The 16,002-nt window shown below is 36.0% G+C and overlaps 1 long non-coding RNA gene across 1 annotated transcript in view; it reads left to right on the top strand.

Moving 5' to 3' along the window:
- Nucleotides 1-2,479: 2,479 nt before the first annotated feature.
- The window catches only part of LOC148106700 (uncharacterized), a 111,649-nt gene continuing 98,126 nt past the window's right edge, over nt 2,480-16,002 (top strand). The window contains exon 1 of the long non-coding RNA XR_015723612.1: nt 2,480-3,168. This is a non-coding gene — a long non-coding RNA (uncharacterized LOC148106700). The remainder of the gene's footprint in view (nt 3,169-16,002) is intronic.

Raw genomic sequence — 16,002 nt, 5'->3', positions numbered from 1 at the left:
TATACAAAAATTAATTCAAAATATGTCAAGGGCTTATACATAAAATATAAGACTGTGAAAGTTTTAGGAGGTTAATATAGGATAAAATCTTTGGGACCCAGAGACAAAGTATTCTCAGACATGATAGCAAAAAGCATAATCCATAAAAGAAAAAATGGATAAAAATTGGACCTCATCAAAATTAAAAACTTTTGCATTGTGAAAATAATATTAAGAGGAAAACGCAGGGTGCAGATTGGAAGAAAATATTTGCAAACCACATATCTGACAAAAGACCTGTATCTACAATATATAAAGTGTGCCCACAACTCAACAGTAAAAACAGTTAATCCAATTGAAAAATGGTTAAAAGACATGAACAGACATTTTATCAAAGAGGATGAATAATATACAGATGACAAATAACCACATGAAAAGAGGTTCAATATTATTAGCTGTAAGGGCAATGCAAATTCAGACCACAGTGCAATATCATCACAGAACTATTATAATAGTCAAATGAAAAATAGTGATAATACCTGATGCTAGTGATGATACACAGACACTGGATATCTAATACATTCCTGGTGTGAATGTCAAATAGTAAAGGCTCTATGAAAAACATTGTTTCAGTTTTTTATAAACATTCAATTACTATAAAACCAAGCATTTACACTCCTGGACATTTATCCAAAGAAATGAATACTTATATTCATATAAAAACCTGTACATGAATGTTAATAATAATAAATAAAAATAGAAAAATACTGGCAACAACTCAAATGCTGTTCAATAGGTGAATGGTTGAGCAAACTATTTTATATCCATACTATAGAATACTACTCAGCAATAAAGATGAATGGACCATTGATACATGCAACAACCTAGATACACTTCAAGGGTATTATGCTTAATGAAAACAGGCAATTCCAAAATGTTACATACTGTATGGTTCCATTTATATAACTTTCTCAAAATGACTAAACTACAGAAATAAAGAAGAACTGATTAGTGGTTGCCAGGGGACAGGGATGGAGGTGGGGTGTGGGAAGGGGTGAGTGAGAATACAAATAGGCAGCACAAAGGAGTTCCTCTATGGTGATGCAACAGCTCTGTATCTTAATTGTGGTGATGGTTCCAAAAAACTATGCATGGAATTAAATTGCATAGACCAAGACACACATGCACACACACACATACACACACACATAGGTGCAGATTTTAAAATGGTGAAAGCTGAATAAAATCTGTGGTCTAACAGTAGTTTACAAATGTCAAATTCCTGGTTTTGATATACTAAATTATATAAGATGTCACCATTAAGGGAAGCTAGGAGATGGGTTCACAAAATTTTATAGACTATTTTTGTAGCTTCCTATTTCAAAATAAGTTTTAAAAGAGTACTTTCCTAGATTGTGAAGAAACACTTAAGAAAATTAATAACAAAAACTTTGAATTCAATCCTCAGTTGTGACACGTATTATTTTTTTCTCAAGACAAACTACTGTGTTCTAACTGTAACTGCTTCAAATTATTTTGGTCATAAAGAGAAGTAAACAAAAAACTGCATTGATCAATGCAAACACTTTAGCATCAAAAAATGTATAACTCCTCTTTTAAAATATCACCACAATCTGAGGTAGATTTTGGATTATTTCTCTTCTGAAGGTCAATTTGATTTTTAAAAACAGTTATGCATCATCAGAGTCTTAAACTTATGAATAAAGCACATGAGACATATAATTTTAGGTCAAACATAAGATGTATCTTTAGAACAGTAAGACTATTTTCTTGTGTATTTCCTACCTGTCACGTAAGGCAATAAAGACAAGTCCAAATATGCTTCAAATAATAGCAACTTGTAAGAATGTCAGGTCTGGAGACACCTGTGGTGGGGTGGGATCTTGTGGGGCCAGGAGACATGAGATTTGCGTTCTTATATCTGCCCTTCTTAACTGTAGGATTTTAGGCAAGTCATTTAATCTCTTTTAGCTTCATTTTCCCTCTCTATAAAACTGCAGTCATTTTTGTTGTTCTGCTTACTTAAGAGGGTTGTTATGAAGATTGTGAGATAATATAAATGCAAGCAATTTGTAAAGCTGTAATGTGATATAGAAATATAAGGTGTCACTAAGGGTAGTATTATATTAAAAGTATACTGACTTAAAAAAAAAGAACATATAAGTCTAAAATCCCTTTTGGTCACTATTTCTGATTACATTCACTTATCCTCCACCCCAGAAGTCACTACTGCTATAAGTTTAGTATGTGCCATTTCATAGTTCTTTTTTATTTTATGCACACATGTATGTACTTATAAAAATATATGTAAATATACAGTATTATTTTTGCATGTTTCCTACATAAACGTTATCATATGGTGTGTGTCATTCTGTAGCTTGCTTTTTTCAGTCAACGTTATATCTTAAAGATATATTCATATTGATACATATAGCTTTAATTAATCTATTGTGAGTGTCGCATTCCATTCGATATACAATTTTTATTTAACTATTTCTCTGTTATTGGACATTCAGGCTGTTTTCAAATTTTTGTAGTGTTGTAGAAAATATTCTTGTATATGTCTCCTAATGCACATGTATGTTTTTCTCTGGGGAAGAAATAAAATTGATGTGTCATAGATTAACATTTTGAACTTTACTACAACTGCCAGATTATACTCCAAAGTGGCTGTACCAATTTATACCTCCATCATTTCCCCATATCCTTGTTAAAATTAGATCTTATCTTCCAAATGTAACCTATAAAAAATCAATCCACCTCATGGCAATCTCAGCATGGTGTCCTGTTCAAATAAACACTTGTCTAAAATCCAAAAAGAAAGTAAAAAAAAATTACTTTTTTGTCTCTTAATATGCCTTTCACGACACACAGAAAACTATCTTTAAAAAATAATTTTCACCCATTTACTTCCTGAAATCCCCACTCATCATGGCATAGTAGATACTCCAATCTCTATCTCTCTCAAAATTACCTAAAACACTGATATCTATCCCAAGTTAATTTTTTCTTCTTTTAGTAATTGTCTACTCTTTCCAATATAAATCAAACAAATCCTGGCTTGTTTCATTTCTCTCTCTTAACCATTATCCTGATCTTTGGAACAAAGTCCAGGAACAGATTGTGCAAGGGCAGAATTCTCTTAAGTGGATGTGTGGAGCGTAAGTTGTAAGTACTTTTATTTTAATTCTTTTTCCTATCATACAAGCTAGAGCAAAGTGCAAGACTGGTTTTAAGTTTGAACTTTAAGCAGGAAGAATGTCTTCCCACAAGATGGGGTTTTTTAATTCCTCTTTTATTTACACAGTACACAGAAAAACGCAGGTCCTGAAGAAAAAAAACCCATAGCTCCCAGGGAGATAACAGATAAGAAGCACTCAGATCAGAACAGCTGCATCAGGAGGTATTAATAAAACTCTTTCTAGTTACAATTACTCTATTCATACAGTCTCCGTTTCAATAATTCTGAGCCCTTCAGCAAGGCTTTTAGTATTTCCATGATTGGTTAACAAATATTTCTAGAGTTCTTCTTGTGTACAAAGTCCAATATTGTCTAGTTCGTGAGAGAGGTGGAACAAGTGTAGAAGACACATGGTGTCTGTTCCTAGGGACCTTTTAGTTAAGTTTCAGAGTGTCATTGTGGCATTGTGGTTAAGCATACAAACTCTGAGGTCAAACTGCATGGGTGACATGACTTTATCACCTATTTGTGTGACCTTGGGTAAATAATTTTAGCTCTCTAAGTCTCAATTTCCTTATTTATAAAAGCAATAATAGTACCTTATCTCATAGATCTATTCTGGTGTATCTTATGTGAAAGGAAAACAAAAACATACCTATCTTTTCTTTGATTCGCACTCATTCTTATATCAGGGAAATGCAAATCAAAACCACAATGAGATACCATTTTACACTGACAAGGATGGCCATAATAAAATTTTTAATGGAAAATAACAAGTGGTGAGGCTGTGGAGAAATTGGAACCCTTGTACATTACTGGTGGGAATGTAAAATAGTTCAGCCACTGTGAAAAACAGTTTGACAATTCCTCAAAACGTTAAACATAGAATTACCATATGACATGGCAATTGCACTCCTAACTATATACACAAAAGAAGTGAAAACAGGTTTTCAAGCAAAGACTTGTATACCAAATTTCATAGGATTCCTATTTTACAGTATCCAAAAGTGGAGGACAACTTAAATATCTATGAACAGATGAGTGGATGAAGAAAATGTGGTCTGTCCATACAATAGCATATTATTCAGCTTTAGAAAGGAATGAAATTCTGACACATGTTACAATATGTACGAACCTTGAAAGCATTATGCTAAATAAAATAAGCCAGACACAAAAGGACAAATATTTCATGCTTCAATTTATATTATATGTTTTGTATAGTTATATTACATTAAGAAAAATGTGTGTTTGCATAGCCCAATTTTCTCTTCTCTTCTTGGGAGCTGGACTGCCCACAGAAATAATGCAACACAGCAAGGCATGCAATTTAGTGTAACCCAGTGATTTTGGCAAGAGAGGGATTCAGAGAGGAAAAGAAAGAGAGAAGAGAGCCTAACTTAGACTCAAGGCATCTTGCCACTCTGGGACTTCGGAGGTAAACCCACCTATTAACCAGGTGGGGGTCTGGGAAAATTGTTTGAATATTCAAAAAGCATAATTCAAGGCAATTCTGAAACTCTGGTTTTGTGTGTGTGTGTGTGTGTGTGTGTGTGTGTGCATTCCTACTGTAAAAATTCCAGCCAAATGCTATGAATAAGCAAGAGTGTTGGAGAAATAAGAACAGCATGAGCAAGTAACATCTTATCATAATAATGTTCTCTTGCAAGGTCAGGCACAATATTTTCTGGAAGATCTAAGTTAATTTGTGTGAAAGAAGCCAACCTGTCACAGTAATGGGGGCAAGAAGTGGTTAATCGGCAACCAAAGGGCTCCTGCTTCCTGGGGCAATTGGGGTGACATTTCCCTTCAACATTCCTTCCATCTATATCTCTGCGAAGTGTGGTGTTGGTTTCACTTCAGATTCCAAGGGGAAGGGACTTTTCCTAGCAAATGCATTTTAAAATGTTTCTCTCGGTGTCACGTTGTACAGAACACTAATCCCACAGAGAGAATTAGCCACACACACACACACATGCACACACACACACACACACATGCACACACACACCAAACAAACAGAAGAAAAAAGTCCGACGTGAGCACAGACCCAGAACATTAAAGTCAGAGAGACAGAGCCACAGCTTCACACAGCCATTGCTCACATTTTAGAGGGAAACAAAGTCTTCCACAGAAACCTTCTGCACCACTCTTAGCAATGGACTCCTTTAGCTTGGCCTGGGCCATTCAATTGTGGATTGTTTCATAGCAGCCTTCCCAGGTAATGCCTGGATTTTCAGCCTACCTCAATTCAGTGGATTGGGTCTTGGGGGCTCTTTCTGATGTTCATCTGATCAAATTATATTCTAGGAAAACATGGGATCAAGGAAGACTAGAATGGTAAAGTACTGACTGCAAGACTCCTTTTCTAACTTCCAATAATGTCTGAATTCATGTCTAAGGAACATAGAAACACCTTTCAATTCCTAGTGTCTTGCCATCACTCAAACATTTCTTATGGAGAACAGAGAGATCCAATGCAATTCCAGTCTCAGGAAGAGCTCTAGAGAACACCACCTTTCTCTAAGCTGGAGAAACACACCTCATCCAATACCAACTTTAATTCCCTAAATTTTGTTTAAATCAAAGAATAGGCAATTAGAAAGGATAAGCTACTTGGTGTTCCATAGATTGGTTTACTTGGAGAGTGGTAAGGGTCTTTCACCTATTACTTAACTGTTTCTGTCAGTAAGGGTGCATCAGAGACCCTGTTGTAATAAGTTATGTCACTACTGAGGAACCCATAAGACTTGGGGCTTGTACAAGGACCATCATGAAGCATAGCTATTGAGAGCCACTGACAACTTTTTAAAGGTGTGGCTATATTATGCTATAAGTGAAACAAGTCAGTTAGAGAAAGACAAATACCGTATGATTTCAATCATATGTGGAATTTAAGAAGCAAAACTGATGAACATAGGGAAAGGGAAGGAAAAATAAAATAAGATGAAATCAGAGAGGGAGGCGAATCATAAGAGACTCTTAACTATAGGGAATAAACTGAAGGTTGCTGGAGGGGAGGGGGTGGAGCTGTGGAGTAACTGGGTGATGGGCATTAAGGAGGGCACTTGATGGAATGAGCACTGGGTGTTGTATGCAACAGATGAATCACTAAATTCTACCCCGAAACTAATAATACACTAAATGTTAACTAATTTGAATTTAAATAAAATCTTAAGAAAATAAAGGTGTGGCCGTAAGCAATCAACAGGAATAACAAAAACTTCCAGTCAGCTGGGATCACCTGTGAGAGCAGCAGCTAAATGTTCAGGCTTGGGAGACCTTACTACAATGAATCATGGAACACTACATCAAAAACTAATGATGTACTGTATGGTGAATAACATAACATAAAAAAAACCCATCGATTTCCCCATCTGAATATGAGTGTTTACCTCATAAGTTTGTCGTGAAGCTTAATCGAGATAAAATATGTAATTAACCTTGCATAATGCTTGGTACATAGTAAGTCCAAAGGTTATTAAAATTATTTTCACTAGCAAATTTAGTAGGGCTGAAGGCTCTGAAACACTGGGTAGGAATTTGAGCCAGCCATAGAGACCTTGAATTGTAACCTGGCCTTCAGATTCCTCATCAGGAGGGTGGGACCAGGAATAAGAGCGTTACACTTGGCACAAGTCCAAACTGCATGACTGCACAAACACTGTAACTGTTCTGTATTCAGACACATTTGAAAGGACTTTTCCAGCATAAATTTCTAAATGTGCTGCTTGTTTTGTAATTCAATCTAGGGCAGCAGCAGCAGTGCTATCATTATTTACATTTCTGCCTTTCAGTCTTGTATCCAAGATATTTGCAGCAGTCTGAATTGGCTCAGAACAAAATTCTTCTCTTCAAAAAGCATTTCACATTACTTTCATACCTGTAAGCAAATATATTAATAATATTTTACATTGATTTGTTTCTGAGACATTTGGTCAAAAATAATTTATAGAAATGAACCGGTTTAAACACTATGGGGAAGTTGACATTAAATTCTTCCTATTGCTTTGATTTTAAGAAATTATTTCAGTAGAGAAGAGCTTCAATAGCAATATGTTTCTAATATTTCTTTTAATATTGTTCTAATATTGTTTCTAATATTGTTATTACATTTCTTTCATTTTAATGAACAAAAGACAGTACAAAGTCTTTATAAACAATTGGAAAATCTCCTCATCTTAAATTAACATTTCTCTTCTCTAGGATTTCATATCTCCAATAATAACTTGGATATCTGTTAATCTTCAATTTATAATGTTACAGAGGAGAAAAACATTTTTACTTATGTATTTGTCAAGCCTTAAGATGGTTCCAATAGTGACCAGTTACTTTTCACTCTACTTTACCCTGTTGTGTTTGGAGTATTACATTCTCTAACATTAATAAATAACTGCACATCTGCATTAGTCTTTCTTCACTAGGGTGACCTCACGTTCTGGAAGGACTAACCTGGTTGATCTATAATGGACTGCTGTATAACCTCAATGAATGAACTCTTGCAGAATCTGCAACTAATGCTAGAATAGAAGCATGCGAATGGTTTTTGAAGGATGGTTGATTGAATGGTCAGAATTTTGTAAGAAGGCTACTGGAAATGTTCACTTTACACACAAAGTTTCCAGATACTGTATTTCTGTATTTTTGCTTATTTTTCATTTACTCCTTTGGATTCTTCATTGTCTCCTCTTTGCTCCAAACTGTGGATCTGGGACCATATATATCTCCAAGCAAATTTTTAGCCCTTAAATTCCCACAGCATTGCATCCTTTCTGAAGCATAACAGAATTTTTCTCTAAATTAAAGGGAAATCACAAGTCCTCACATTTAATGGCTCCTCATTCAGAATTAATTTTCTTTCCTTAGATGCCTAAATTACTCCAGTGCATAATTACAGAATCTTGCTTTGAAATGGGCCCTAGAGCTTAATCTAATTTTCAGCTCATTACAAGATTCATTATTACAGAATCAATGATAGTTTGTAAATCAGTCTCTAATTGAGTACTTACCTGATAAGGAAGACTACTTTATCAATTGTTAGAAAAATATTTCTTTTTTCTTCAAGATTTTATTTGTTTATTTGACAGAGAGAAAGACAGCCAGCGAGAGAGGGAACACAAACAGGGGGAGTGGGAGAGGAAGAAGCAGGCTTCCAGCGGAGGAGCCCGACATGGGGCTTGATCCTGGGACCCTGGGATCACGCCCTGAACTGAAGGCAGACACTTAACGACTGAGGCACCTAGGTGCCCCTAGAAAAATATTTCTTTTTTTAAAAAAATTTTTTTATTATATTATGTTAGTCGCCATACAGTACATCCCTGGTTTCTGATGTAAAGTTCCATGATTCATTAATTGCATATAACACCCAGTGCACCATGCAATACGTGCCCTCCTTACTACCCATCATCAGTCCATCCCATTCCCCCACCCATAAGACCCACTTCCCTAAATTTTCTTTGAGGAAAGGTTTATACTCTAATATAAGATTTCCCTATTTTCATTTAAAATGTTGTACTATCAAAATGTTGTACATTTATCTCTAAATGGATCAAATACGGCATATTTTAACAGGAAGTAATCATAGTGGTTCTATCTCCATTAATCCATATTCCAAAATATTGTCTACTCTTTAAAGCTACCAGCCCTGATGCAGCATCCCAAATATCAGTGCCAAAACCAGAAGTGCATTCTCTTATTACATTAATAATAATTTTACAGTATGCTGGCAGGAAATGCACTTTCAGTTCACTGGCTATAGCTATTATACTATGTGGAAACAACTGCCTGAAAGTCAGCCAGGTCCCTTGGCATAAAGGCCAACCCTGAGTAAGAAAAAAGGTAATACAAGAAGGGAAACTATGCCACCACACTCTAAACAGGGCTTGAGACACTCTAAAACAGAGCTTCTCAACTCGTTGTGGTGGACCTTTTGAAAAAATTATTATTCCAATCAACCATAGACTTTTGTAAAATAGGAAATCATGCACTTGGATGTAGCATCAATGTCAAAATGCTCTAAAACTTTCTAAATACTTACTTCTCATTAGCATATTTGATTAGTATACTTATACTTGTATGATTTGTATATTTATCATATATATCAGGGATTGGCAACAGTTTTAGGACTGGTATTGGTCTGTGAAACACAAGCTGAATAAGAAAGCCTGAGAGGGGCGCCTGGGTGGCACAGCGGTTAAGCGTCTGCCTTTGGCTCAGGGCGTGATCCCAGCGTTATGGGATCGAGCCCCACATCAGGCTCTTCCACTATGAGCCTGCTTCTTCCTCTCCCACTCCCCCTGCTTGTGTTCCCTCTCTCGCTGGCTGTCTCTAACTCTGTTGAATAAATAAATAAAATCTTTAAAAAAAAAAAGCCTGAGAATTACATTTGGCAACCTAATCCTTTCAGTATAGTTCAAGTGACATGCTGATTCAAGCATCCCTGCCACTGGTAAGCACCAAATGTGTGTATGTTAAATACAACTTGGTGGCCATGATTAAGGATACATAAATATTTGGTTATGCCAAGCCTATCAATGAAACCAATTGCCATTTATAAATCATGTTTGAAGTAGTTTAATTATGAAATCTTGGCTAATCATATGTGTAAGGGAAAATATGTTTGCCTGGTGGTGGGTTGTATCAAGCATCATTTTTTCAGTTAGGTAATCACCAGAAATAGAGTTCAGGAAGTGGTATGGCCACACAGGCAAAAAAGAGACCCCTCCAAAAAGTAATTTTTCCAGAATCCTGAAAAACCTTAGGTCAGAGGTAGCAAAAATGAGAAGGGAATGGGCTATAACATGACAGATGGTATATTTAATTGAAAAACCAAGGAATAGTTACATGATTTGCCCTCCTCTGTCACTGGTGTTCACTTCAGGATGAAAACTTTTTTAAATGAAGAAGTCTGACACAGTGTAGGGTATCCTTAATCATGGCCACCAAGTTGTATTTAACATACACACAGGCATTAGGGCTGACGAGCAGGGCAGTACTTCATGGAATGTCTGCTACATGGAATCACATGACTGATTAGAAGCTAATCATCTACCACAAATGGGAAACTTCCTGGTTTCCACCCCCCCCACCCTGCTCCCATGTACAATGAACTAGGGATATAGCAATCAGATTCAGAATTAACTGCCAAGGGAACAAAGATTTTCACATCTGTAGAGAATATGAATTCCAGCTACAAACACTTTTTAATCTAGGTCTTCTTTTATAAATATAAACAGGCAACCAAGATTCACCAAATATTTACTGAGAAGTAAAAACATCAAAGGAAATCACCAGACTCAACCAACATAGTAACTAATGCCCAAGGAATTAGTAAATGGAGAAAGCAGAAAAGAACTATAAATATACTTAAATAGTATTTACAAAAAGATTCATCACCCTCAGAATACATCATTAAATAATTCACATTCACAAAATAAAAATAAGCTCCTATTCAAAGAAAGGAAGTAATCAGGGTTCTTATTTGTAAATAATATAATCCATATAGGTTTGTCTAAGCATTAGCAAATATTTATTGAGTGGCTACTATGTGCCAACTACTCTTTTAGACACTGGAGATAGGAGATACAGCAGCAAGTAAAACAAAGTTCCTTTATTATAGAGCTTATATGTCAGTGAAAGTCTAGAGACTTTTATGATTCAGGGGGATCCTGGGTAGCACAGTCAGCTAAGTGTCTGACTCTTGATTTTGGCTCAGGTCATGATCTCAGGGTGGTGAGACTGAGCCCTGCGTTGTTGGGCTCCACTTAAGTTTCTCTCTCCTTCCGCTCCTCCCCCACCTGAAAAGAATAGATAAATATATTTTTATAAGGCATGTGATTCAGGTAGCAGGTAGTGATATCTAGCAGAGTAAGGGAGACAGCAAATGACAGGGGCATATGTATGTGCGTCTGTGAGTATGTGAACACGTTGTGTATGCTACTGAAGATGGAATGGCCAGAATAGGCCTCTGATAAGGTAATATTTGAGCCAGGAATTAAAGAAAGTGATAAGGTGAGCCAAGAAGATAGAATGTTCTAAGCAAAAGGAGTGTCTAAGGGTTTTTGATTAATAGTAAGGAGACCAGTGTGGCTTCAGCACACTGAATAAAGAGTGATAGAAGTTGAAATGAAAGCAATAAGAGCAGGCCCAGTTTTATAGGATTTTGTAAATCATTGTATTTTGGCTTTCATTATGAGACATATGGAAAACCATTGTATGGTTACTAGCAGAAGACTGACATAATCTGACATATTTTAACAGTCTCACTTTGGGGGTTGTGTAGGCAATAGGCTAGAGGGAACAAGAGTATAAGTAGGGAGACCAGTTAGCAGGTTATTACAGTGATGGAAATGAGATGATTGTGGCTTAGAGCAGGGTGTTACCAGTGGGAATGAGGATATATGGTGATACTCTAGAAATATTTAAAAGGAAATATGAACAGATTTGCTGGTGGATTAAATTTGGGGTATGAGTTTATTATAATGGAGAAAATTGCAGGAGAATCAGTTTATTTTTGTTGAGGGACATGTTAAATAAAAAACATCTATTGAACATACAAGTGGAGACATTGAGTAGGCAGTGGGGTATATTATTCTGAAGTTCGGGAGAGGGGTCTTCAGCTATAGATACTAATTTGACAGCCTTCTATATACAGAAAGCATTTAAAGCCATGAGACTGGATGATAACAGCTAAGGAATGAGTGTGGACAGAAACAAGAAGAGGACCAAGGATTGAGTGTTGTGTTACTTCAGTTTTTTGCAACTGGGGGCTAAAATATCACCAGAGGATATGGAGAAGAAATAACCAGTGAGATAGGAGAAGTATAAAGAGGTGTCCTGGAGGCCAAATAATTAAAGTGTTCCAAGAAAGAGAGAGTAATTGATAATGTAAATAATACTGACAGGTCAACTAAGATAAAGACTAATAATTAACCTTTGATATTAGTAATATGGAAAATTGGTAAAATTAAGGGTAATTTGTTAAATACGGTAATCGGTTGAGGGTGAGAATGGAATACTAGATATTGAAGGCTTTTTAAAAAAAGTTTTTATTTTAATTCTAGTTAGTTAACATAGAGTGTTATAGTAGTTTCAGGTGTACAGTTTAGTGATCCAACACTTAACATACATCACCCGGTGCTCACGACAAGTGCACTTCTTAATCCCCATCACCTACTTCCTCCTTCCCCCACCTACTTCCCCTCTGGTGACCATCAGTTTGTTCTCTATGTTTACAAGTCTGTTTCTTGGTTTATGTCTCTTTTTTTCCTCCCTACCTTTGTTTGTTTTGTTTCTTAAATTCCATATATGAATGAAATCATATGGTATTCTCTGACTGATTTATTTCACTTAACATTATACTCTCTAGCTCCATCCATGTCTTTGCAAATGGCAAGATTTCATCTTTTTTATGGCTAATATTCCATTGTGTGTGTGTGTGTGTGTGTGTGTGTGTGTGTGTGTGTGTGTGTGTATCACAGATTTTCTTTCCTCGGAACTTGGAGTAGGGTTCAGTGTAGGGCTAGAATAAGGGTAAGGGTTAGGGTTAGGGCTGTGGTGAGGGTGTGGGCCTATTGTACTGCAGTTCAGAGACCTCTACAGAGGGTTAAGTTTAGGGCAAGGTTATGGTCATGGTGAGGGCTTAGGGTTAAGGGTTAGTGGTTAGCAGTTTAGGGTTAGGCATAAGGTTTGGTTTAGGATTAAGTTTTCAATTAGAAGAATACTCTCTACCTCCATCCATGTCTTGCACAGGACAAGATTTCCTTCTTCATGGCTGAGTAATATACCATTGTATATACAAACTAAATCTTTTCTTTCCTCAGATCTTGGAGTAGGCTCGATGTATGGCTGGAATAAGGGTCAGGGTTAGGTTTAGGGTCAGTGTGAGGATATGGGCCTATTGTCCTGCAGTTCAGAGACCTCTCCAGAGAATAAAACCTCAGTCATCTTTGGGGGGAGAATAAACATGGCAACCACACACCCAGATGAGGTAAAGATGGAATTTGGCATTCTAAGTACTCTTTAAGTGGATATTCAGTTGGTCCTTCTCTTTTGATCTCTATCTTCACATTCATTTTCAGAAATACTACGAATTCTTTTTTTAAAGTTTTTATATATCATATAGTGTAATATTAGATACTGGGGCACAATAAAGTGATTTAACACTTCCATACAACACCTGGTGCTAATCATAAGTGCCCTCCTTAGTCCCTATCACCTATATAACGCATCCCTCCACCCCTCTTCCCTCTGGTAACCATCAGTGTGGTCTCCACAGTTAACAGTATGGTTCTTGGTTTGCCTCTGCTTCATTTTTTCCCCCCATTTGCTGGTTTGTTTTGTTTCTTAAATTCCACATATGGACTCTGAGAAACAAACTGAGGGCTTCAGAGAGGAGGGGGGTGGGGGAATGGGATAGGCTGGTGATGGGTAGTAAGGAGGGCACGTATTGCATGGTGCACTGGGTGTTATACGCAACTAATGAATCATCGAACTTTACATCAGAAAAATAAATAAATAAATAAATAAATAAATAAATAAATAAATAAATGTTCCACATCTGAGTGAAATCGTATGTCATTTGTCTTTCTTTAACAGACCTATTTTGCTTCAAATAGTATTCTCTGGCTCTGCTTGTGTCATTGCAAATGGCAAGATTTCATTCTTTTTCGTAGCTGAGTAATATTCTGAGATATATATATATATATATATATATATATATATATATATCATTTCTTTATCCATCCATCAATTGATGGACACTTGGGCTGCTTCCATATCTTGGCTATTGTAAATAATGCTGCTATAAACATAGAAGTGCACGTATTCCTTTGAATTAGTGTTTTTGTCTTCTGTGGGTAAATATCCAAGTGCAATTGCTGGATCATAGAGTAGTTCTATTTTTAACGTTCTGAGGTAACTCCATACTGTTTTCCAGAGTGGCTATACCAGTTTGCATTTCCACCGATAGTGCAAGAGGGTTCCCCTTTATCCACATCCTTGCCAACATCTGTTGTTTCTTGCGTTGTTGATTTTAGCCATTCTGACAGCTATGATGGGATATCTCATTGTATATCTATAGCATTTACCTGATGGTTAGTGATGATGGACATATTTTCATGTGTCTGTTGGCCATCTGAATGCCTTTGTAGAAATGTCTGTTCATGTCCTCTGCCATTTTTTAATTGCTTATTCATTTTTTGGCTGTTGACTTATAAAAGTTCTTTATACATTTTGGATACTAAACCTTCATTGGATATGTCATTTGCCGATATCTTCTCCCATTCTTTAGGTTGCCTTTTCATTTTCTTGATTGTTTCCTTTGCTGTGAAGAAGCTTTTTATTTTGATGAAGTCCCAATAGTTTATTTCTTGTTTTGTTTAAACATGCTTGACTCAGGAGGCATATCTACAAAGAAGTTCCTATGGCTGATGTCAAAGAAGTTGCTGCCTCTGTTCTCTTCTAGAATTTTTATGGTTTCACATTTAGGTTTTTAATTATTTTCAATTTATTTTTGTGTATGGTATAACAAAGTGGTCCAGTTTCATTCTTTTGCAGGTAGCTGTCCAGTTTTCCCAACACCATTTGTTGAAAAAACTGTCTTTTTCCAATTGGATATTCTTTCTTGCTTTGTCAAAGATCAACTTGCCATATAAATGTGGGTCTGTTTCTGGGTTTTCTATCCTGTTCTACTGATGTATGTGTCTTGTTTTTGTGTCAGTACCATACTGTTTTTGTTATTATAGGTTTATAGGGGTCTTTTGTGGTTCCACACAAATTTTAGGATGGTTTGTTCTAGCTGTGTAAAAAATGCTCTTGGTATTTTGATAGGGATTGCATTAAATGTGTAGATCGCTTTGGCTAATATGCATTTTAACAATATTTGTTCTTCCAATCCATGAGTATGGAATGTCTTTCCATTTCTTTGTGATGTCTTCAATGTCTTTCCTCAGTGCTTTATAGTTTTCAGTTAAATTTATTCCTAGGTGTCTTATTACTTTTGCTGCAATTGTAAATGGGATTGATTCCTTAATTTCTCCTTCTGCTGTCTCATGTTTAGTGTACAGAAATGCAATAGATTTCTATACATTGATTTTGTATCCTGCGACTTAACTGGATTCATTGATCAGTCCTAGCACTTTTTTGGTGAAGTCTTCTGAAGGCCAATAATGAAGCAGCAGAATAAGAAATCAAGGAATTGATCCCATTTGCATTGCACCAAAAACAATAAGATACTAGGAATAAACCTAACCAAAGAGATAAAAGATCAGTACTCTGAAAATTATAGAACACTTATGAAAGAAATTGAAGAGGACAAAGAAATGGAAAAGAAATGGAAAAATATTCCATCCTCATGGATTAGAACAAACATTGCTAAAATGTCTATACTACCTAAAGCAATCTACACATTTAATGCAATCTCTATCAAAATACCAACAGCATTTTTCACACAGCTAGAACAAACCATCCAAAAATTTGTACTGAACCACAAAAGACCCCAAATAGCCAAAGCAATCCTGAAAAAGAAAAGTAAGGCTGGAAGCTACACGATTCTGGATTTCAAGCTGTATTAGAAATCTGTAGTCATTGAGACAGTATGGTACTGGCAGAAGAACAGACACATAGATCAAGGGAACAAAATAAAAAACCCAGAAATAGACCCACGTTTATATGGTCATTTAATCTTTGACAAAGCAGGAAAGACTATCCAATGGGTAAAAGACAGTCTTTTCAACAAATGGCTTTGGGGAAACTGGACAGCAACACGCAGAAGAATGAAATTGGATCACTTTATTACACCATATAGAAAAAATAAACTCAAAATA

Source organism: Ursus americanus, unplaced genomic scaffold (assembly GCF_024610735.1).
Source record: "Ursus americanus isolate L20-20 unplaced genomic scaffold, mUrsAme1.1.p SCAF_118, whole genome shotgun sequence".
Lineage (NCBI taxonomy): Eukaryota > Metazoa > Chordata > Mammalia > Carnivora > Ursidae > Ursus > Ursus americanus.
This window is presented reverse-complemented; position numbering and strand designations above follow the sequence as displayed.